This window comes from Pezoporus occidentalis, unplaced genomic scaffold (genome assembly GCF_034315485.1).
Source record: "Pezoporus occidentalis ecotype Australia unplaced genomic scaffold, CSIRO_AGI_Poc_V1 ctg11, whole genome shotgun sequence".
In the NCBI taxonomy this organism is placed as follows: Eukaryota; Metazoa; Chordata; class Aves; order Psittaciformes; family Psittacidae; genus Pezoporus; species Pezoporus occidentalis.
This window is the reverse complement of record NW_026912886.1, coordinates 13606341-13632176: the sequence shown is the minus strand read 5'-3', so window position 1 is coordinate 13632176 and position 25836 is coordinate 13606341. Positions and strand designations below refer to the sequence as shown.

The window sequence follows — 25836 nt, the reverse complement described above, 5'->3', positions numbered from 1 at the left end:
GGCACGTGACTTAACCAAGCTACTAGCCTCTCTTCTGCATTTTTGGAGATGTTATATTGAAGAACTGAGCTTAGCGTTGCTGTTCAGCCTGTAAGATCTGATAGGTCTGATTGCAGCATGTTGTGATAAGGCTACAGGGTGAGGGGAGATTCAGAGTTTGGTACCTACATGTTTTTAACATTGTTTTTACTCATGATTACTGCGCACAGCACTTGGCAGATGTAACTACTTGCCCTAAATCTTTATTAATTACAAGAATACTTAGGCATACATCTTTTGCTTGCTATCCAATAGCCAATGACAAGCAGAAGACTTGAGCAAGCAGAAGATACCTACTTTGGTGTCTCTTCTAATGTCACGTCCCCCTTCTTTATTCCCCTCTTTGTTACTTTTCCATGATCCAGCTACTAACTTGCTAACACCTTTTTAATTTACACTTGCTTAACCAACAGCTCTATTGCTATCTGTGGACCTATGAGTTTTAACACCATTTCCAATATTACTCACATCAATAAATTTGACAAAATGCATCCGTGAGACATTTTGGAATTTGACAGTGTATTTTACAATCTACTTCCTCCAAACAATAGGCTGATAACTGGGGAGGAAAACATCTTTTTGAGAGATGCACATGCACACACACACTTCAGGAGCCAGATAAAGCTGAAAATTTAAGGACAACATGTAAAGTCAGATCTTGAGCTGATACAAATCAACACAGTCCCTAATTTATACTGGCTAAGGATTTGACCCTTAAAATATTTTCCTGACACTTTTGATAAAGAAAGAACATTACATTTCACTTTATAATTGGACCCTATAGTTAAAAATAGTCAGATTCTTTCCTGATTAAAGAGACGGGAAGATATAGAACAGATTTGTTGTCTATTAGATTTTATGTTTCCATTTTCTCTTGTCAAAAGAAGTAGTAATTTTGTGTATAGAGGCTGTCCAGCACAAAGTCATTTGTTCCCTCAGATACACTAATTCAAGCATAAATACATAGATCCATATTAATAAACTACACCTCCCCCATTCATATAGTTTAGGATCCTGCCTAAAAGTTTTCATATTCCCTGGATTTGCGCTGTTCTGTGCTGAAGTTGTGTCTGCAGCGATCCCTAATCTTTCCCAACAAAGGCAAAACCCAACTGTAAAATGTCTGTGAAAAGGAACATTTTCTATTGTTAGAATTCATTAAATCTCTTTTTAAACATTTTCCCTAAAAATACTGTTTATAGTAAAGCCCAAAGGTACATTTTCTTTACCTTTTGGGGCAAACTCTCCTTTATTGTGCATGAGTGGGGAAGAATCCCATCCAGCTTTATGAATAATGACAGGCAGAATGAATTGCAAGTTGGTCTTAACAAACATGTTCTCAAATCCATTACCCCACTACTCACTCAGGCCTCTGTGTAAGTGCTAAGTGGTGGCAGGCAGCAAGAGCCCTGCCTGGCAGTCTCTGTAATTAAACATTCAAACCCAGGCATGCACTTCTTCAAATGGGCCCCCCAACTTCCCTTTTTGAACACTTTCTTCAGAAGGAAATCTCACACAGCTGTTGTAAGAACACTGCATGACATCTGCAAAATGTCTATTGTAGAGACCGGGGTAAAACACCAACAAGCTGGATGTGACCACTAATTGAAGCCATTGTTTAGGAAAATTACTCGCGTGTGGTCTAACAACTCATCTGAAATTAGTGATTGCTGCAAATGAAAAAGCAGAATTACAGAGCAGCTCCCACCCCCATCGCTCCCAACGGGAACTGTGCTAGAAACAAACATTTACCATCACACAGAAGTATAATGCTGGTTTATATTGTGTATTTTTGGTGGGGTTTTAACTGCATCAGATGCCAGCGAGCTGCATTCCAATGTGTATTACTGATACTGTCAACAAATATTAAATAGATTAGGTTTTTAGTTGTGAGATAATCAGAAACGTGTCCCCCGTTTCTGTTTTCCACCCAGTAGGTTTAAATAGAACAAGCCATTTGTAGCTTACTGTCTATCTTACACCTTATTTACACTGAATTTTTATCTTCCAATGCATCTTATTTTTTGTTGGCATTCCCCACCATGCAGTTTACATGGTGATGAAGAAATAGCCTTGCAGGCATTGAAAAAGAGATACAACATGTTAAGACATAATTCCCTGCAGGGCATTCGAGGCTGAATTTGCTGTCACAATGAGTCCAAGCTTCCATAACTATCTGTGTTTTATGTGGATTTGAAACATAAAATTAGATTCATCTTAATCTTCTGAAACAGCAATCTTCCCAGGAAAGCTGAGAGACAACAGCATATGAAAATGATAAGAGAGAGAGAGAAGACAGAAAGAAGACAAGAACTGAATAAAATGAGATGCTGCACTGTTCTAGTAAAGGAAGTGAAGTTCCTGTATGGGTAATAATATATCATGAAAACTTTGCTGAAAGGGATTGAGTTCCTGCCAAATTCCTTGTTTACATACAAGTGATCTCTACTGAGGCTTCTCAGCAAGCCAAGAACGCAGGAGCACCGAGGAAGCCAGCACTAGAATAGAATTCACTGCTGCTGAGAGGAAGGCTTGTGACACGCAGCATTTCCTAACTAAGATCAGATTTATGGCTGTGGCCTCCATTCACCTAGGCAGGGACACAGAGCACCGACCCAGGAGAGCTATAGTTCAAAACAATAAATCTCAAGTTTCCTTGGTCAGTCCAAGAGCAGAGCTTAAGGAATATACTGCCCTAGTTTTCTGGGATCAGGCTTTGCAGCTGGAGTAACTTCAACTTCTCTGTTTCTTGAGGGGCTTCAGATATGCCAGCTTTATCGTATCCTTTTGCTTCCCCTTGGGGCACCCAGGAAAGTGACTGGGTTTAAAAAAAGTTCTCCAGAGTCAAAGCTACTTTTTCTTATTTGTATGCAAGGGAGAATATTTTATTGCATGCAACTAACAAACAGTGCAGGAAAAAAAGAGGAAAAACATGTTATGTTTGATGATACAAACTGACAAAGGAAACAGACTAATTGAAATCTTCCCAAATAATGTGGGACTAGAATGTAATTCTTTTTATATTTAATTAAAATCACATGCATGTTGCTCTCTTATTGTCATTACTTCAGACTTACACCAGCATGATACATGGTCAGACATTACTTTTCTCCCAAAAATCAATGAAACAGGCGGAATAAAGTTTTCAAAGGGTTTCAAATTACTTCTACTCCTGCTTCACTCATCTGCCTTGCTGCCATTAAAACCAGCAAATATTCTGCATATACCCCTCATAGCAATCAGTAACTGACTTGAGCTTTTCAACCATCTACTGTTCTACATTTTAGAGACACAAATGTGCGAAAATAGCAATGTAGATAGTAGGGCACAATAAATAATGATTTCCACAGCTATCACATTAGCAGCATTACACAGCTTTTCGGCAACGCAGTACTCAAACTTTCAGTTTTCAGTGATTGACATATAACATTATTCTGACATCACATATTACTCTCTATTTATGAACACCTTTACCATATGTAGTACTATATTTAGCCTAACTTACTTTCCTGCAAACAACACAAAAAACTTATTTTCCAAAGCTTTCGATATGGATCAAACAAATCAAAAAATAAACTAAACCCAGGAAAGACATTTAAGGACGTTCTTAGCTTTCATTTCTTGACTTCCAATAGAAAGTTCACATGCAATTTAAAATCGAGCATGAAACATCAAATGTTCTGCTGACTTGGGTTTATTGGGTACTGACTGCATCCCCAGCTGTGGCTGCCCAATGAGGCTGCAGTGGTGGGGACCAGATGCCAACAAAGGCTACTTGCCATGAACTAAACCCAGTCCCACAGGTACAACAGGAAAAGCCACCCCTTATTTGAGAATCCAATCTGTATTCTTCCTAGTGTGCTGTCTGTAGCAGAATATTCACACTCACTGCTGTGCAGCCCCTATACCCTTCCCTCTGGTAAAACCCTAGTAAACAACAGGTCCCTTGCAGATGGACTGTGAGGTGACAACCCTTTGTCCTCAGCAAATATATTCTTTGGTTACTGAAGTCCTTGTACTGAAATAACCCTTCCAGCTCCAGAAGTTACTGGGAGTGCCAGTAACCACTTTCCCGAACCCATTTTACGTTCCTATGCTAATGATGTCCTGATAAAGCACTAAGGTTCAGAAAGTCTGGCTGCATTCTCTTCCATGTTTCACACACACAAGTCCCAGAGGGTAAGGGACAGGGAAAGACAATATGCTTTTCCCTATCAAACATCTTTGGCTCTCAAATAGAGCTGTATAAGCAGAAGCACAAAACAACACCCAATGCCCTGGGTTTAAAAGGAAAAATAAATAAATTAGGCCAACTCATCAGCTAAATGAGGTGAAATTATAATAATTATAATAACTGGTGAAATGATGATGCATAAAACACACATGAGGCACTGCTCCAGGCAGTAAGTTCTGCTGACTATTTCTCCTGGTTATTCCATTTGATATTCTCCGTACTTAAGTTTTGTAGCCTCACACCCCACATTTTAATGAAATGCAGTGCTCTTTTATTAACTGCTGCTATAGGAAGATTCCAAAGGAAGTAAATACTTCATTTAATTGTGTGTATGCTAGCCCACAATACACATAGGGAAAGAGAGGCTGGCACAGGTATGCTGCAGGAGCCTTTCTACACAACCTTCATTGGGGGTTTTTTAGATCATATTTCAGAGAATAAAACCAGTTTACAATATTTTCCTGTGAGATTTCAGCTTAGCTGTAGGGATAACATAGTACTACATTTCATTAAAGTTAGAGGTTCAACAAATGCTGCCTGCACTACTCCATGATCTTTATTGGGACTATATTATGAAAATAATTAGAACTGATCAAAAAAGGGGGGGGGGGGGGTAGACTGAAGAAGGGTATAATTTTTCCATTTTTATGAATTCTTTCTTTTTTCTTCAACGTGACCCAGCCACCTTATAGAAGGATTAACACAATAATGTGAAAAATGGACATGAGAAATATTTAATTCTGTAAAAATCATGTCTACAAAAAGAGTTTGCTGTTACTGTGTTAAGTTACCTTACCTGAATTCAGAATTCATGGTCTTCCAGTTTGGTTTTGTGTTCCAGGAATTAATAAGGACTACTGAACACCGTGGCAAGTTCTAAATCTTTGCTGGAGGAAATCCAGATTCATTGATGTGAACTTTTTGATTTATGAGGCTTTTTGATTTCTGGTTGTGTCTTTTTGATTTTGTGCTGCTTTATAAGCCTTACCCCAGATTATTCAGACATATCGCAGTAAGTCTTCTATAATGAGAGGCACCTAAAAGAGCTGGAATATTTTGTATTTATGTGCAGTTGCCATATGGAAATTGAAATTCAGGTATGAACATTCAGCCCTGGTTTAGAAAATTTAAGTCCAACACAAACCCATTCAGCCCGATTTCCTCTCCATGGTAAATACTCTGATATCTCAGCAAAAAGTTGCTTTAGCATACTCTGCATATAATATTTCATTTCCAGGGCAACAAACTGATAAGATAGTTGCTTCATAAACACACCTTTGCTATCTTCTTTATAGGCCTGCAATGAATCTGATGTCGTTAACGTGCAAATTCTGGGTTCTTCTAGAGAACTCAAAGCAACTTCAAACTTCTTTACTTTCTGACACCCAGAATTTTCACACAAATCAATTTGTTTACTAATTCCCAGTTCCTTTGTTTGCCACAAAGAATATAAATTGGTTTTCAAATGAAACAGAAAATAGTGCAAAGCTCATCTTTTGGAGGGCTCAGTTCAAACCTGAAGCCATACCTGACATCTTCAAGAGACTCTTAAAAATGTACGAAGATTTAAGGTGAATCTGAGCAGTTTAAAGTTTCCCCATGCGGAGACCACGGAAAATACAAGTTTTCATAAGCTTCTGTGAAACCCTGACTGGATTTAACCACAAGTTGCTTTGCATTTTGAGTGTCGTCCAGACAAGAATGTCAAAGAGAGGGTAGCTCTTACACAAAAGACTTGGTGCATTCGCACAGCTCTCGGGGGTTGCTTTGTTAGTCACTCTGATTGCTCTCTTTTTTCCAGAGATATACATAGAAAGAACTAGAGTAAGTGACCTCAGAAAAGAAACTTTTAACCTTATCCTTGATGTAAACATCTCACACTGATATTGCAATGTAGGTAAAGGAAAACATGGCAATTTACCAGAACAAGGTCAATACCACAATAAGGTAGATGTTTCCTTTTTAAGGTTAACTTCTAAGGGGACTCAAGCATTCCTATCTAACCTAAGTAACAAAATGGCACATACTATAAAGGTCTGCCTTTTAAAAGCTAACACAGCAGTCATTGTAATTGATCAGTTTTGAAAGAGGAAGGCATGCTCAGTTGTAAACTGTTCAAAAACGTACACCATTTATAGTTCAAATTAAATCATGAACCACAGCTGTGAAAGTGTTGCTTCCCAGTCCTACACCAGCACACGTATGTACACGTTTATGTACGTACACACTAAAGGAAAAAGTATATAGGCAACAGGCATAACAAAACTCTGTTCTAGATATTTCTCTATCAACACATTACCGAACTTCAGAATCATTACAGGAAAGTAGAATCATGATCATCCTTTGAAAACAAGTGCCATATGAATTGTTAATAGGTAGCATCCCAAGCGCATGTGAGTTATTATAATCTAGCACATATTGTGGAAGCCTACTGCACACTGAAATTACCAGTTAACACTTAATTTTTGCATTCCACATTTATGCAATTAATTAGAGAACACTTAACATTCTCTCTAACTTCAAGCTCTGCACGCTCATGTTTGATCATGAGGGAATTTAAAATCATTTCTGTAGCCAAGATTTAAATACAAGAGGAAACAGAGATGGCGAGGGTTAGAAAGGGAAGCACGAATACATTAAGTGACAGACCAAGCTACAGAGAAATAAGAAAGGCAATGCAGACACGACAAGCAAGCTTACTCATGGCAAGTGATGCTTATATTTAAAAAATATAAGAAAAACAAGTCGGGCAACTTTTATAGAGAGAGGAAATACACAGAGATATAGTTATGTATTAGGGGACTTTGCTAGTCCATCAGCTGCATCAAAGCTGAAGACATAAGAGGTAAGTGGATTTAAGAGATGTGGTAAGTATTTAAAATAGTAGGTAACACACCACAATAGCACTGAATTCAGCATAGGTTTTGTGGGTTTGGACTATATTTTTATGTCCTTGCTCTCAGATTTTGGGAGAACTGCCTATATTCCTGCCTGTCAAGTACATACAACGCTATGGTTAGTTAGAGGGATCACAGTATCTGTAGTTTGTCAGAATTTGTTTGCTAGCCATCATGAATTCCTGGTATCACTGTGACTTTGTCTCTAATGTTTGTGGCATCTTCCATTACCCATCTTCCCTCAGGATTATTTCCCTAGGACCTTGCAGAGGTCTAACACAGCATGTGCCTCAGGCAGGCAATCTCCATTGCCCCAGCCCACAATACCACCCAGTAAATCAATGGATATAGGTGAGTCACCTTGCAGTGATAGCCTTAAGCTTAGCAGAATACACAGCAGGCTTAGTTAAAGGATAAAGAAGGTCTTTAATATGCAAGTTCACTGTCCAGAGGGAACTGAGGGAGACATTTAAGGCTATGTTTTAAAGACTGATTTTGAAGAGACTAATGAGAACTCGTTTTAAAAGGTGCTTAGAGCCCCCACAACAGTTCCAAACCACTTCAAACAAACCTGTTTCTAATTGAGTTACAATGGAAATTTCAAGACAGGTATTTCTAACCCTGATGATGTATTGTACTCCTCACCTTCCACATGTACTGGGTGCCATCATTCCCTGGAACCCTTAGGATACTTGATGTGATACAGAATAGATCCTGGCATTCCTAGCACGATCACTCTAGTGCTAAATAGCCCCAGTGCTCAGAAAGGAACTGGGCAGAGATGATTCAAACGATGGTAATGGATACATTTAGACACATTACTGCAATGAATCTTTCTTTGCATCCCCAAATAAAGAGTCAGGATCGAATCCTCAGCCAGGCTAGACTGCGGAAGCGATAACAATTTCCACTGGCCCAGAATGCTTGTAATCAGATATACCCATTTATTATCTGTGACAAGGTTGGAGATGTTAGGCAAATTACTTTATTATTCTGCAAAAATACCAGCTTGTCATTAATATTAGCCTGTGTCTTTAAAATCAGAGATATAAGCAGCTTCTTCATCTTACTACATCATGCTACAATCCGAAGTGCCCAGAGAGGAGCTGTAATATTGAAGGTCTTTTAGCTGGTACCTCTACATCCTGATTATCCTTTAGAAATTAAATGCTTTCAATATACGTTTGTAAGAGACTAACAATCTCCTGCCACTTGAAGGATGAAGATGGTAAATGATGGCTGGGGCTTTTTTTTTGTTGTTTTGATGTTGCCAGGCAGGCTGATGACTTTATATTCTGCGTCCATGGCTCAATGACCCACAAATCTCCTTTGATATGCCAGGCAGCAGAGAGAACCAAGCTGAACGGATCAGGAGAAAAGTGAAAACACTTCAGCAAGGGGCCCCCGATGAAGCCATCATGTGACAGGAATCCTAAGACTCCGTTACGGAGGGGAGAGGCGAGAGAGAGGGAGAGAAAGAGGGAAAAAAAGGGAATAGGGCATTGTGGTGGCACAAGCTGATAGAGATGTCAGAGACGCTTCAGTAATCTCACGACGCTTTGGCCCAGTGTGGGGGCAAATGAGGCCCATATTGAGCATGGCGTGACGGGTAGGACCACCCCAGGAAAGCTGCGAGGGGGCAGGCACTTGGACAAATCAAAGCAGAAGAAAGTAATTTTCGATAAATTAAAGAAATCTCCATGGAAATTAGCATGAAACATTTTCTAATCTCCCGCTTTTCACTGCCGACAAGGGTCACTGGTTTAACTTCTCTCTCTTATTTTATTATTCCCCAGCCACATTCCTCTGCTTTTTTATATCCTTCAATTTTTACTACCTCTTTTTCCTCCAGTCTATCATTTTTAGCCTTTCTTATAGCAGCTTCTTAACCCTTTTAGGACTTCTCCCAGTAAATATTCTGGAGAATTAACTGATCCATTAGAGTTTAAAGGACACACACTCCAAAGCAGTTGCCTTTTTAAACTGGCTGCAGTATTTCGCCTGCTGACTATGCCGTCATTTTAACTGTGATCAAAGTCAAACATTCCCTTCACAGTAAACCCTGAAAAGGGCCCTTTCCACAAGCTCCTTTAGAGATAGAGTGCTGACGCTGCTAAATACCAGCTGCAAACGCACTGCTAGAGGTAACATGCTAAGTCACAGAATTAGGACTTCTTGATTTTTAACATAAGAGATCTTTTCATTTTGCTCCCATTTTGGATTTGCTAATCCAAGACCATCAGGTGAGTACCTCCTCTTTCCCACCTCTGTTCCAGGAGGTCACATTTGGAAATCTGATTTAAATTAAGATGGATTAGGAATATTAAATACTGAAAGATTTTAAAAGTAAATACAAATAGCAATAAGGTTGACTGGTAATAATGACATTGCTACTTCACACATGAAGGATATTGAGAAAAAGGTATCTGCCTTTTGACAGTTGCAATTTTGCAATTGTAGACATAAAAATCAATAAAACTTCAATGATCTGTGATCCATGACTTCTGATATGGAGAGAGAAAATGTGAACAAAATCATCATGGTTAGAATGATGATTTTCATAAAGAATATGAGTCCAGCTTCACTTCTAATGTAAGTAAGTGCAATTCCTCCTACATCACTGGTAAAGAGTCAGGGTCAAATTTATCTTTTAAAATACTTATTCACATCTTATGCCATACAATAAATCCCATTTTATAGATGTTCCAACACACACAGACTTCTGAGATCTTCTGTAGATTGAATTTCTAAATACGTCTAAATAGACTGGTATGTGAAGAAGGAATTCTTTGTACAATGATAAATAGTAATGGCAAACTTAAATAAGTTTCGGGCTTTCTTTTCCTGCCACTTGTAGATGCTATCGGACCTGGGGATGGATCTCCACAAGTTTCATAGTAGGTCACAGAAGTATGTTCCCTGAAATGGTTTCTATAAAAAGTGGTCCAAATATGTCATTTGTTATCACTTAAGAAAGGAGCTCTATGTAGAATGATAACTGGTACAGTTTCTATCAGTTTTACTACTTGCACAAGCAGTGTGCTACATGTCTCTCATTTTCTTGAACAAGACAGATGCCTCTGGTGTGAAAAATACAGATGTTGGAGTATGCAGCAGACAAGTATGGTTTATCAAAAATACACTACTGGCACTGACTGATGTCAGACTTAATCATTCAGCATCCTAGCGGGAGCGAGTGAATTATTGGGTCTTAGTCATGTGTGGTTTATGTTTAAAAAGTAATACGTCATCTTGTTTCTTCTTTACAGGGGTTGGAAACTATTGAGCAGACAGCAACGCCTGGGGCTATAGGTAAGAAGCTAAACAGAACCCAGAAATGAAGGTGCATGACAAGGGGTATAGGCATGGACAAGTATCCATGCTGCTTCTGTCAATGAAGGGCAGAGAAAAAAAAATCAGCATTAGAAAGACTGCATTGAAAAGGAGTGGGGGAATGGGAGAGCCTATGCTTACTTGATAAAAACATTTCCATATTTCATCTCAACAAAATATACACAACTTAATTTTGTGTTTAAATAGATGCATAGTTTAACCAACAGATTCTTAATTTATTCACTGCTTATCATATTTTAGATGATGTTTAAACAACACTACACACACGTGCACACAAGCATAGACAAAGCTGGTTTCTTAGTCATGAAGGATTCACCTGTACATAGAAATAATTTCTAATCAACCATTCATTTTGAGGACTGAAGTGTCAGGTGCAATGCACTCAAGATTGTCAGAAGGGTCCTCACTTACTGTTTCAGTCTTTTGGATGTTTCCCTTTAACCACACCATTAAAAGTTTGAGTTGATACAAACGCTGATCAAGCATATCAGAACACACTGGGATAGCTCCCTGCTATCTAACAAGAGAGAATAGCCAGACATTGTTTTAAATGGTACAACTTTAAGTTACTTTAGAAAGTAATTATATCAAGGTATTTTTCCAGGAAGAAAAAGAAGGAATAGACTGTTTCTTTAACTACAAAAATGGCTACCACAAACTTGGATGGCTTGGAAGTGGTGTCTCTTGTAAACATCAGGCTAGTCCTGAAACTACTATTTATATGAGCAGAGGTAAAGTTTGACAAGTCATGGGAGCCCTTCCCACAAGGGATCAGGCCCTTTCAGTGTATTACCTGGGATAACTATAATGCACTCACACCTTAAGCACAAAGACAGAAATAAGAACAAGATGTGTGGCTCATTAAGGCTCCAGAGCTGGAGTACACTGTCTGAGCCAGGCTTACACCATTACTGCCAAGCGCCTGTGATTACCACCCCAAGATCTCGAGAAAGGTGTCAGTTAGACCATAACAAGCAGTGCCTTTAGCATGCATCCTTTTATTAGACTGTTCCTATCAGGAAATACAATTTCAGAGTTAATGCTAGTTAGCCAGTTATGGGAAGTCAGGCTGTCATCCAAAATTCATGTGATACATTTTCTTCCAAATTATCTTTCTCCATGAACTCATGATTAGGTAAACAGCATAATGCACAGAGGAAAAAGTATATTAATCTGACTACTGCTTTTCTCTCCCATTAAGGGTGGATTTAAGTTGCCAGAATCCATAAATGCAACAGCTTCCTTTAAAAGCAGTAAAATAATTTTCCTGTATAAATGGTGACTTTCAGGAGATCATTATTGGGAAACTGACATTATATTCTGCACAGAAATAGGTCTCCTCTGGAATTCAACACATACCAACTACAAAATGTGAAGTCAAGTCATTTAGCATTTATTTCAGCAGAAATGGCTTACCTCTAATTGAGGAGCTTTAGTCAGGGGAAAAAGATATCATCATCTTCAAGCACCTTCACTGAACTGGTGGTGTTATCATGTGCATTGCAGGGCTGCCTTAGATCACAGGCCACAGACCAGAGGATCTTTACTCTGTCCAGTGTGCTGTCTAGTCCTACAAAGTCTTTAGCTCACTGGCACACTAATATACTGGTACTCAGCAGTTAAGAGTCCGTGCTCCTCTGTTGATCAAATACAACACAAACACAGCCTGGACTCAATGTAATGAGCATTTGAAAATCTAGGACCTGTTTTGGCAGACTTTGCACTCAGAAAAAGCATCACTATGAATGTGAGCATATGCCATGGGTCCTTCTTGCCCTCTACAGGGGCACTGAAATCTATCCCATAAAGGAAGATTAAGAGAAAGTGAAATGCAGTTTGAAGAGGTAACCCATTAAACCACTCTGCAAGCAGCTGATTGAGGCGTATCAAGGATTTTAGGGGCCTCAGGAATGACAATTTCTGGTATATATGGTGTTTCAGGTCACTAAAGTTTAAAGTTATGTGTGTTAAAGTTTGTGAAAGTTAATACAAACTAAAATAGTTCACTGAAGCTTCCAAGGAAGAAACCCTCAAGCTACACATACACAAAACTTCATTTTTCTCTAATTGAACAGGGTAGTGTCTTAAATTTATATTGCACTTAATGAGTCTTGTCGCTTCTGATTTGATAATGAAAGAGGAAAGTGAAAAGTTGTTCCTGTATTACATGATCCATTTACAGAAATGTCCAGATTTTGAGGAGTCAATTAAAGTGGCACTGTCTTCAGGAGAGAGATGGACAGTTTTACAGCAGGAAGAGAACTGTCTAGAACTAGTGACTACTTTTACTAATGTGATGCTTTCAGCCCGTGAGTCTCATTAATCGAGGACTGGAAAGAATGTCTTGCCATCAGATAGTTTTGACAAAGTTTCATGTATTTTTATTATCTTCTGAGGCATGAATTTATATTACGGACCAAACAAATACCTAATGTGTGCAATTCAGATTTGAGGATGTATCTGCCCATGCAGCCATATATATTTACCATTTTTCATTGATACTGGCAATAGAACACGAGCAGAAAAGCCTATTCCACTTTGACAAGAAGAACAGGTTGCATATGGAAGCACATTTTAACTTCCCTGTCTAATTCATGCCATCCATGCTGGTAGAGCTGCTTCTCATTCTATCACTCAAACAGCATTACAAACCCTTCATCACCTCCTCTTGATGAGGATTTACCTAGACTCTGCTGGTAAGGCTTTCTAGTGTATCAATCACAGGAACATAAGGGACACAGCAGTGTGCAAGAAGAAGAGCATGAAATACAAACATGAAAGGGACTGAATTAGTCCTTTTTCCTTGGCACACAAACTACTTGCATCTGTAACTCAGATTAATGCTTAGGGAAAAGTGTAAAAACGCAGAGCTGATGTCCTGTTTGAACAGAAGGTTTCTAACAACAATGAAAATCAACTTTCTGCAGGGGAAAGAAGTTCCTCACAGAGAGTCAGGAGTGGGAATTCAGAACTTCTGACTCATTCCTGACTTCCGCAGCATAACATCATGGTCAAAGACACTAGCTTACAACTACAAGAAGTAGGAGAAAGAGGGATGAGGGAGTGGGAGAGAGAGATGAGGAAGGGACACACAGATTTCAAAGCAGACTTCAGTTAAGAAGGATGAGAATCACCAATTTCCCTCACATAAGGATACCCTTACCAGGTTTTTTAAAAGGAGGTGAATTTATGAACCAGGAATTAGAGAAGTGTGATTCTGTTTAGTTACAACAGTGTTATATATAGCACTAACTCCACTAAGTGGTACTTTCAAACTAGTCCATCACCGGCACGAGCAAAGTATACCCTATGTATAAATACAATGAAACACTGAATGTGTGTGTAGATAATTAATTATATTACTTATTACACTGGCAGAAAAATTTATTACTGTGGTGAAAGGTCAGACTTTTCTTTCCTGTTTTGACATATTAAGAAAAATTTTAACATTCACATTCAAAATACAAATATCACTACCCAGAAACTGTCATATTTTCCTTAACCAGAGGACACAGAGGTACCATCAATTGGCAAATAGGCTTCAGAGAATGTTTGCATGACAGGAGAATATTGATTTGAAATCAGTTTTGGAAGTGCAGATTTTCATTTATCCATTTGTTAATCATTGCTGTACGAGTTTATTGTTTCAGTGTACTCACTTATAAACACCTAAGGAAAAACATCAAAATAGAGGGTTCAAAATAGAGGGTTCAAAATAGAGGGTAACTAGCTTCTTGGTCTGGCACTATAGATGATATGTAGATGGTTATCACAGGGGCTGTTCAAAGCTCTGCCCAATCATGCAAAAATCCTCTTGTTGAAAAACTATCTACACACCTGCTGCAGGATGGTGTGGGAAGACTTCAGCTCTGTTGCAGCTTTCAGTGCCCCACAGAAATGTTCCACATTTCTGAGTAGCTTTATGACAGAGAAATCTACTTGCAGTCCATTGATTTGGTACTGTCCCTTCCCCTATGTACTAGGTCAAGCTTTGAAGGTCACTGTTGACACATCCTTTCTCTCCCACTCCTTTGTCTTCAATATACATTTTATCAGCAGCAATTTATTTGCCACTGTCTTTACCAAAGCCACTGCTTCAATACAGGGGGTCTGTTCCTCTGAGGTTGCAGGGTCCACTTTGTATTTCCAGAAGCAGCATGAGGAGGACTGGTAGTGACAGACCACTGGCTTGGACCCCAGGCTGTGTCTCTGCGTTCAAATCTCCCATTGCTTCCAGACTTCCCTATTAGTTACACCAGAGCCTCCAGCTCTTTCAAGTCTTGGTGCTGGCAGAAACGTGGATGGCTCTGGGCTTCCCTGTTAGCAGCAAATAACAATGCTCTCTAGGGCAAAACTAATGGAGGAGCTCAGAGCAAGCGTGACTCTCAAGATGAGCAGCAGCTGGGCTTTGCTGACAACTCGCCACCTGATCTCCCAACACGGGAGAAGCTGTAGGGCATGAGAAAGAGGAAGCTGGGGGCACGTTTGGAGGGGAGATTGATGTGATCTGATCTGAACCTGAAAAACAGCCAGTTTGGTTCAGACAAGGAGGGCGAAGGGAAGATTTAATGTATACTAGCCCAAAAATGGCCTGTTTAGATAACATGTAGTATATGTTAAGAACTAATTCAGCCTGGCCAATAGCTGCAGGGATGTATTTGAAGATCAGGGATACATCACACAAGACAGCTTTCCTGTCAGAAGGAGGTATAGAGACACTATATGGAGAGTCACAGTCCATTCCTTTTTGCCACACAGCTGTGCATTGTGCATTTGATCTGATTCTCAACCTTACAATAAAAAGCAGGAGCAAAATGCTGAGAATCAGTGTGAAAAATTACTTTAAAAAACCAAAACCAAACAACAATCCACAAACCTGTCCTTCCTTAATTACAGGACATGTATGTTATGTGAGTACAGCCATGATAAAATATATGGTTGTAGGATCATATTGGATCAGGGTGTTGTGACAATACCATGACAATACCATTAACTAGAACAAGACAGCTGGGCCCTAGCACGGAAATTACTACCTTAAAGGAGGTACAGCACAACCTAGCACAGAGAGGTTCCTAAAGGCCCTGTTGTACGGAAGGGCTCTAAGAAGCAAGGGTTAGATACTGCCTAATAGAAGGTGCATAAGCCATCCTTCAGACCTTAAGAAAATTAGATTAGAGACCCAGGTCCACAAGGGTCATTTGATTACTTCAAAACTTGCCAGTGACTTTTCTCTTGTTCCTTTTTACCAGGTTTTCATGACTTCTGACATTTTTACCATGACAAAATTACAGTCATGACATGCACATCCCACAGGCGTGCAGGTCAGGATGTATCTTTGTGGATCTACAGTATCTGTTTGACACTTATATGCCTCTGCTCTACAAACAATCAGGGATGATTTTCTGCCACAAGGAACAGCTGCTAAATCTCCCCTTTGCCTTCACCTCTCCTCAAAAGAAACAACAGAACATACCTTTGTTTTCACTTCTTGCCCTTACTCTAGTAGTTCAATGCTTTTTCCTTGCTCACTGTACAGCTTCTCTCTCTACCTGTTATAAGCTGTTTGGTTTTACCTATTTTATGAACAATATGCATAGACAATTGCAGGAATAACAAATATCCATTGAAGTTTGAAGACAACAACCTAGCTGAGATACCAATTTCCTGACTTCAGCATCCTCTACAGATGCCTGATGTACTTTCCCCTGCTTGTTCCGCATTTCAGAGCGGGCTATATGGATGCAACAGAAGGAGATTACTTATCTCCTAGTACACGATTCATTTTTAGCACTCATTATGGACATGTGGGTTTACAATCTGTAGCAGCTGGGGTGCAGGGGCAGCGAGGAACAGGACTATGGCGAGTGTCATCAAACATTGCTCACTGATCTAGCGCTCCTCTAGGCAACAGGAGGAAAAGTGCAAGGTCACTCACGAGGAAAATTTCCCTTTTAGGTTTGAATCCATAAGCATGGAGGGTGCACAGGGGCAGGAAATGGATTCCTCGTCAGAGCTGCAGGGCTGCACGGTGCCAGGCAGACCTCAGCCCACAACACCAATCTTACTTTCCACTGAAACTTGAGCTGGAAGTGTGGGAAAGTAGGACAGTGCACCACAGCCTGTGTCCTCTCACCTCTGCCCTGCATGAGGTTTGACATACATACAGTTTTTAATCTACAACCAAGTCTGCTACCACAGTGAGAAGGCTCAGGTATAACTGAGAGATCTGTGGATTATTTGTTCAGTTTCACACATTCATGATATTGCACTTTAAATATTGTACCTAGTGCCAACAAATTGCAGAACTAAAACTAAGCTATAAATGTCTAATTTTGTTCCACAAAACAAGCATAATAAAATAATTTTCACAGACAGCTGCAAGAAGATTGGGGTTCATTGCTCCTACTAACTCACAGCACACTTAACTCCTGAAAGGAACTGACAGAGCACTGCAAGCGATAAAGAGGTGACTTTCATCTTGACAAGAAATATCTCCATACATAGACTGTCAAAAACTAATAAGAAGAATAAAATAAAAGAACTGGAATAGGAGATAACTTCGAAGGCAGGAGGGGATCATCTGCTCTTGAAAGAAGTATTTTCTGCCTTGTGTTCTGCCCAGCTTCTCAGCAGGACAAAATTCACTGAAAACACGATTAATTAATTAATGGCCAAACAGCAACACCTCTGTGAGAGATGCCACCCTGTGCACCCACACCATGAGGCTGGGAGCTGTTGAACATGATTCGGCAGGTGCCAAGCATCACTCTGTGTCTTTACAGGCCAAGCCACAGGCTTAAACCAACTTCAGCTTGACCACAGAATCACACCAGGAGATGGCTGAACTGACACTGTTGTGCTCAACACTGCCTGAACAAAATCAAATTAAGATGTTTTTGTCCCCACTCTGAACATCTAAGTAACGTGGCTCAAACACATCCTATTTTAATCTGTTGGGAACTCACGCAACAGGAAGGTTTTTATGTGACAAGACATGCAAAGGGTTGCAGACCTGAATTTTGAACTCAGATACTTAAGTCTCACTCTTTTCATCCTATGCCTATATCCCCCTTCTTGACCTGCAATTCAGCAATAATAAATGTAAAAAAAAAAAAAAGAAAGAACATATGAGTTAGTCTTTAAGATACTGAGGAAATAAGACAATTCACCTAGCCTACAGCAAAGCTAACCAGTATAATTAAATAAACCCTCCTGCGGATCTTTTGGCTACTTAAATTGGGGGTGAGGGGACACGGATGGGGCGTGCGTATCAAGAAAGCCAAGTTCTCTCACACTGAGATAGGACATCTTTGCTGTAAAACCAGAATTTCATTTGAATAACTTGAAGTGTGATTTGCACCTAGATTTCCTGCTTTCAATTTTACTCTGTCTACATGAGGCGAAACAGACTGCTGCATCCTGGGAAGATGTTAAGCAATGGCAGCCCGTGCGCTGTTTTACTTTGTTACATTCACACATTATATCTTTGGATGAGCCCAATCTAATTTTAAATCTATCGGACTGCTGTAGGATCTGAAAGAGCTGATCCTGTACGATTTGAAAGCAAGTCTTTGAACTGAGATCTCAAGAGATAAATGGCAAATACATTAACTTTGCCACCTCATTTTCTTTAGCTTACAACTTAATTGTACTTTTTGTGCACCTCAGCAGTCATGTTTTAATCAGGTCCCTTTGTCCAATATGATAACTTGGTTTGCATCTTTCTTACCTTAGCCCACTGCTCCACAGAGCTAAGCAGAGAATATGATGACCTGGTACTTATTCAACTAAAGCAAATGTTAGAAATAAGATACTAAAGGAACTTTGACTTTTGTAAAGCAAAGAATAGGTTTACCAAAATTATATCTACATATTGGCAGCAAACACTAAAATAACCCCCTACCTATGCTATGTATGCAAGGCAAATGCGAAAAAGGATTTTAGCTCAAGATAACTGGCTAGACAACCTGGTCTTAAAGGCAGTTGCTGTTTCTCCTAAGCAATCCCACACAGGAGGCCAGCAGGTGCCATATTTCAAATCATATGAAATTACAAGTTAGCAAGCAGCCGCTCCCCATGGGCTCAAATACTACTTCTTACAGGCTCAAAATAGGACAGAGACTGGAGGGGAATTTTATACTCTCTGAAAGGGAGTTTCTTTTGTTCCATTCTGATGACATCTGTGATTTTCTCTCCCCTCAAAAGGTCCCCAGAAATCATTATAATTGTGGTCACATCTATTAAATCTGCAGCCCCCCTTTGCTGTAATACCAAACTCGACGCATACTTCAACTCAAAAAACTGCCAACAGCACCACAAAACCCTCATTTTGTTTATATAGAATATACCAATCCTGAATAGCCTCAAATTTTCGCATACTCATCCTAAAGGTTAAAATGATGTTCTAGGCACTAAAATAGCATGTGGATTGTTTCCAAAGCCTGTTTAATTTCAAATACTTTCAGAATCTCAAAACCAGGTGCTTTTTTTTCTCTATAATGTTTATAATCTCCCCAAATAAATTTCTTTGCAATTGGAATTTGATTTCAAGTAACACTTCCCATATTTTTTTTGCATCAGGTTCTACTTCTTTCCACTGCATGTTTTTCAGTTTGCTTTTGTCCCCAATAAACCGCATTCTAGAAATATCTTGCAGGACTATGGCAATATTTTAGATTTCACATAATGGAATTCCATTTCTGTTTCAGGCAAAGTGTAATTTTGCCTCAATCAGCCAGTGGCCACATTCGCAATTAGACTGAAGTACACTTTACAATAAAATGTGCAAAATTATTGGGGAAAATATATATACAACTGAGAAAGTCTCAACTGTGGGTAAAATAAATATAATTGATGCACCCTTCAGTCTGCAGCATTGATTATTATTTATTATTACAAACTCTTCAAAACAGGATGATTTGATGTCAACATGTTATTTTAGGAAGTGCACAATTGAAGGCAGCGTTATTTGCATGGATTGATTCATAAAATATGTTTACAGAGATGTGCACTTTTACTTGAAATGAGTCAGAATAATAAAGAGAAGTCAAGACAATCTTCAAGCATTATAGCTGAAAAGAATATCTAAGTTTTTAAGTAAGCTTCAATTAAGAGAACAGTTTTTGTACAAAGCCAGAATCTCAGTATTTGTTTCTTTTTGTGCAGTATGTCTGGCTAAACTTAAGGAAACAGTCACAACAAATCCAGGGGCACTTTATCCTCTGTCACCCACTGAATTTGGAAACTCCTGTTGAATAGCAAGGACCAGTCCTACCTCCTTGCATTGATCTCCTTTCCAAACAGAATACCACCACACTTTGATGAGGCATATGGAAGGAGAAGGAAGTAATAATGAAAATCAATGGGTCTAGATATTCTCTATTTGCAACTCACCTCTTGTTCGCTCTGGTTCTGTCTGTCCCCAGGAGAGAAAGGGATTTAAATGCATCTGCACTTTTTTCATTTCAGGTTATTTGTAGCCCTGTGCTGCAGCATTAAAAAGAAAAAGGCACCTGAACTCAGGGGAGAATTGGTAACATTCACATATGTGTGCATGGACACACACACTTTGTTTTAAACATTCACAGTTCTCACATTATACTATAAAAAGCAGGACCAAACATCACCCTCACTCCTATTACATTGCTGTTGTCACTCAGCATCTGCAAAAATATTTCAGCTATTTCAAAATATCAGTTTAAAACTAATTTCTAAGCATAATTTCTACTATAATCTATGATCCTATAAACACGCCACTGTGCAGACAGCTCAAGAGAAATAAAGGAGGGGTATAAAACAACAACCAAACAAAACTAAATCACTTCAATTGAACAGCTACCACAAAACAAATAGAGCCAAATCAGTACAGAGCAGGTGAAGGGGGCGCTAAATGCATGCTGGAATGCCAGCAAAACCCCTCAGGTAAAGTACTGGATTGGGATGATTCACAACTGTCAAACTCCTGTCAAGGGAACCCTCATCTCACCTATGCTTTAAAACTTTCCTCTTCTTTCCAGTGCTCGTACTTCAGAGTTTATTACTCTGATTTTTTTGTTTATAGTAAATGAGTATCGCTCTTCCCAAGCACTGGTTTTCATTATGGTTTTAACTAAACAACTTTGTGCAACAAAATCTCATTTCTTCCTCCAAAAAGCCCAAATTAGTTCAGAAAAACCGCTCAGACGAAATAGTGGGCAGGATGAGGCAGACTGAATTCAGCTGTGAGCCCTTTGTCTGGTATAAATCCCAGGAATGCCTTCTTAACTCAGCAGTAAAGAGGGAAAGATTATTATTTTAAAGTTTCTTCCTGTAAGATCCCAACTTCCCTGTGGTTTTGTTATCTTTGTAAAACTTTGGTTGACTGGTTTTTGTGCATAGGAAACACGGGTTTCATCACTAGAGTCTGGCTGTTTAAAAAAGAAAGTAATGAAAAAGTGTGAGTTTTGGTACAGCTGCAGCCCCTGAGCAGCTCAACCTGCCTCATACAACGGAGAGAACATTCTGCTGCTCAGTAAAGCATCAGAAAACGACGCTGCCTCATTGAAGAGTTTTAGCACAATATCAGGACATTATGTGCTCTGACGGGACGTAGGGGGTCCTCTTTGCTGACACCAGAGATGGAGTGAGCAATGGCAGAGCTAGAAGCTCTGTTACTATGCAGATCCACCAGCGATTTACCCTTTGACAGACAGGCAAAACCACAGAGGAGGGTGCCTGTAGCTTGGAGACTACAGCCAAGTGGGTCCATGGCCCATGCAAGGGAAGGTTTATTCCTTTCCCCTGCTCCCTGCAGAGTTCCCCCACATCAAGCCTCTACATTTGGGCTAGGCGTGGAGGAAAGGATTTGCCCCTGAATGCCTTCACAACTTCATCTAAAGCATTACGAATCACTACTGTTCACCAGAGACAAGCGGCAAAAATTTACATTCTGTGCAAGCCCACCAGCACCTAACTCCTCCACTGCAGCGCCAGAAGCAACTGGGAAGAAAACCTAGATCCGAGAGGTGTGCTGGGCATCCCTTAGTAACAATTGAAAAGAAAACAAAATCAGCAGACATTCAAGTGCTGAGTGCTTTTTTACCCCCTCTGATCTTGTGCTGCAGAATGAAAGCCAGGATTCACAGTCTTGCCGGGTGCTGCAGGACTCTGCATCCCAGAAGCTGGCATGCAGTAAGGGGCTAACAGCTGGAGCCATAAGCACATGCTATTGCCTGGCTTTGAGATCCTGTGCTGAAGGCACAGGGCAGCTGATGGCAACTACAGCTAAAGCACACTACATATTTAAAACAAAACACTTCTTCCAGTGTTTAACACTTACTGTAAAAAGTAAACTGTATTTCTGACCACCCTTTTTATTTTCCAATAAAACTTTCTTAATGCTAAAATGCAAGACTGGAACATATTAACTTCAAAGACACATAATGGCAACTGCTCCTTGATCTTGAATTCCATCAAATTTCAGGTCATTGTGGGGAAGCCAACAACCAGTTTAGTTAAATGCTTAATGACATAAAAAACAGTGATTGATTGCCATAAAACGGCTCCTAGGGACTACAGAATGAGAAGACTCTCAGAAGTTATTCAACATTCCCAACTAAATAGAAGAAATATTTGGTTACAAAGCTAAGTTCCTGCCAGCCAGACGGTGAAGAGCAAAATGTATGTATTTCCCGAGAGAAAACCAGGATAATCTTTAAAAAAGTTACTAATAAAAGTTTTGTTTCATCCACTGACTTTAAAAATATATTTCAGGAGGATATGAAACAGAAAACAATGCAGTCGCTTTTTAAGCAATGCAAACAGCACATAACTGTATATCCTACTACAGCCTACAAAAATATTTATCTTCTCCCTACAATTAAAAGCAGAGCAGAAGTACTCCAGGACTTAGAAACAACACGTATTAAGCGACGAGAGGCTGTCGGCACTTGTGTAGGTATATGTCGCTTGGCTGGCAGGGAGATGCAAGCGGGGAGGGGTGTCCAGTGTGCTGCGCTGAGCCAGCAAACACATTCACATCACCCTAACGAGGGGGTTCGTCTCGATTCGGGCGAGCTTTGAGCGCCAGGTCCTGCCGTGGCTCGCTCCTGCAGCATCGCAGGCACAAGACAGATGGCAGTGCAGCCCAGCGAGAGCTGCGGCTGCCGTCCTCCCTCTGGGTCTAACTCCTATTATCCACTTGTAAATTAACCTGTCAATTTATCAATCAACACCATCTTGATTCTCCCCTGTTCCACTGCCCAGCATTGCAGTGAATTTGCCTCGTAAATAACTGGGAGCCCCATGTTTGTTAGTATTGTGAATGAGTTTATTATCACTTTGATGACTGCTATGAATCACAAATGCTGCCGAGAGCCTGATAAGGGGGGGGGGGAGTACATGCACACATTAACACAGTTGAAACTATTTGGGAGATAACAGATCGAGTTCTAGTGATAGCAAATCATTTCAACTGGGGGGGAAATGGCTAAAAATTGTAGGTTTTGTGTTGGATAAAACTCTGAAAGCACAAAATACAAAATAAAGAGGAACAGGATATTGTGTCTAAAGCTCAGAGCTATCTTCAGTGCTACAGTGCTGGGATATTTCAACTTGGTCCTAGAATTTCAGAGGCACTATTAGATTTGATGCCCTATCTTCAAGCTTCAGAGGGGAAGAAATATCCTTTGAGAAGCAACAAGTATTTTATATATTTATTTTTGCCAGTTTAAGACTACAAGATCTGCAAGTCATTTATGCTATGAAAAAGCTGAAGGAATGCAAATAAAAATAAAAGATACTTTTAAAAGCAAGTTAAAGGGAGGAGGAATTTGAATATAATCTTTATGATGAGAAAAATGCTACATTAAGAACATTCAAATGTGTTTATTGAACAATTTTGTTTCTCCTGATGAAAGTCTCAATGTTGCTCAAGTGAATTAACTTACTTTATAGACTCAAAAACTGTAACAAATTAGTGTTGCCTACCTCGGCATTTAGCCTTTAAATCATATTTAATAATCTATAAAATAATTCTATGAAAGTACAACCATTTTAAAGCAGTCCTTTGAGACATCAGAGTTTGGTGGCATATTTGCTCTCTGAAGCCAAATGAAACATAACTAAGATCTAACTAAATTATAAACTGCATGTTAAAAAAAAAAAAAAAAAAACAGATGTTTGACTCTTTTTAAATACAACCGATCTTTTGCCAAGTGTAAAAACCAGTTACTGGCTGAAATACGTTAGAAATCTTAAAATACACCGAAGTTTATTTAGAACGTATAAGCAGTGTAATGAAAAAGAGGCAAAATCTGTTATATTTTATCACTGCCATTTTTTTTAGGTATTACAATGGGAGTAAACGGTAAAGTTGAGTTAAAATCTAAGCAGAGTTTTATATATAGAATTAAAGAGTCATGGGTTTTATAAAGCAGCCAACACATTCCTATCCCTTTTCCCCACTTGCATCATTTTTTGGTGTATTTACTCATTATAATTTTACCACATCTTAATTTCTTAAATGCTTCTTTAAAAGTGAGTAGAAAACATCACTAAATCTTGTAATGCTTTTTTAATTCTGGTTTTATTTTTACCAGCTTGGTTTTCCATAGAAAATATTATCTAAATTCCAAATTATTTTAGAAAACAGTGATGAATAGACATCAGTCACTTTGTTAGATCTGGTTTGTTGCTATCTATCGAATTCCAGTTAAGGTATGGACTGAGTGCAGATCCTACATAAGTTAAAAATCCTTATGGAATCTGAGTTGTCCATGGATTTTAAAGCTGAATAAACCTAGTTCAACCTGAGCTGTGCATGTAAAACTACAAGCTGTGAATTGGAATGCCTGGGGTAGAAAGAGACTTAAAGGACAAGCTAAAATAAAACATATATAAATATTTTCCAGGGCTTTCTATAGCTTTACTAAAAACCTAAAAACCAGCTTATGGAACAAAGGGCAAGAAACACACATGCCCACAGAGAAACAGTTGTCACACAGCAAAATCTCTGGCACAATTAAAGTGGAGGAGCAGGGTGTATACTCAACATTGTTCTGCCCACTGTATCATTGGTGGAAAAGTAATGGAAAATGAAATTATTTGCTAGAATGCAATTTAAGGAATCTGATAGGTTGTCCATTTTATTCAATTTATAATTAAGATAGTGTTTAAATTTGAAATGAATTCTATATATGCATGTTCAATAGGCTATAGCACAACAATAAGAATGGAATCACATCTCATTTTATCATAAATTGTGTAATAAGCGATAAGGTAAAAACTAGGGCTAAAATCCTGCCAGCAAAAATGAAAGAGAGCGACCTCAATTGCCCTAATTCATTCTGCTTTCTTTCTTTCTTTTTTTTTTTTAAACTCTTCATTTTCCCTCTGTTCACATTATTAGCTTACACATGAGTGCATTATTAGAAAATAACAAAGCCAAACAGGGAAACTTGGAAGAAGCAGGAGATAGGATCCCCTCTACAGCTGAAAGGTATTCTCATTTCATTGCTTAGGAGTTGCAAAAATAGTTTTCTTGCCCAGGAAGGACAATGACCTCTCTCTTTCAACAAGCTTGGTGGTTGGTCTTTTGATGGGAAAAAGTAGGGGATACAACATCTGGTAATTTGTGTTCCTGAGCTTAGCTGAGGTCTTAACGATGTAAGCAGATTATTCCTGAAGAAGAACAAAAAAAATTCCGGAAGACTCAATGAACTATTTAAAGTTATTAACTGGGGCATTCTGGCACTTCAACACTCTTTTCGGATTCCTTTTCCTTTTAGAGGCTTGCCTTCTGATCAGCTTGTTCTAAAAAAAGAGCTCTACCACCTTCCAACCTCACCACGCTTGTCTGGTGGTCCACGCATGTTCTGTCATGCGTGCCAAGTCGCCCTTTTTTCCTCTCCACTGCAAGGAAGATGATTATTTTTTTGATTAAGTTTTTCCCTGCAGAACACTGAATGCTTGTATCACCCCTCTGAGCTGCTGTGCGGGTCAGGACAGAGAGCAGCAGCCGAGCTCAGACTAAGAAAGAAAAAGGAAGAAAAACTGATGGGTGAAGAATGAAGGAAAAGATAAGTTATGATTACTCTTGAGCAGGAATTCCATGCTGAAAACAAATATTCCAAGGAAAACATCCTTTATTCCTTCCTCAACACCCTTCACCCTGCTTTAAACAGCTTTGCACAATTTTAGCTCTTATGCCTCAACTTGCTATAAGTCTTCCAAACATTTTAATTGCAATAGCGTAGTGATTTAAAACATCTGTTGAATTTCACTGTTCCTTCTACATGCAATAGACACATATTTCCCAACCTACACACAAGACAA

At 39.2% G+C, this 25836-nt stretch overlaps 1 long non-coding RNA gene across 2 annotated transcripts in view; it reads right to left on the bottom strand.

The window, feature by feature from the left end:
• LOC134170262 (uncharacterized) overlaps positions 1 to 25836 on the bottom strand; it is a 296517-nt gene that overhangs the window by 224062 nt on the left and 46619 nt on the right. The gene's annotated exons all lie outside the window — the stretch shown is intronic.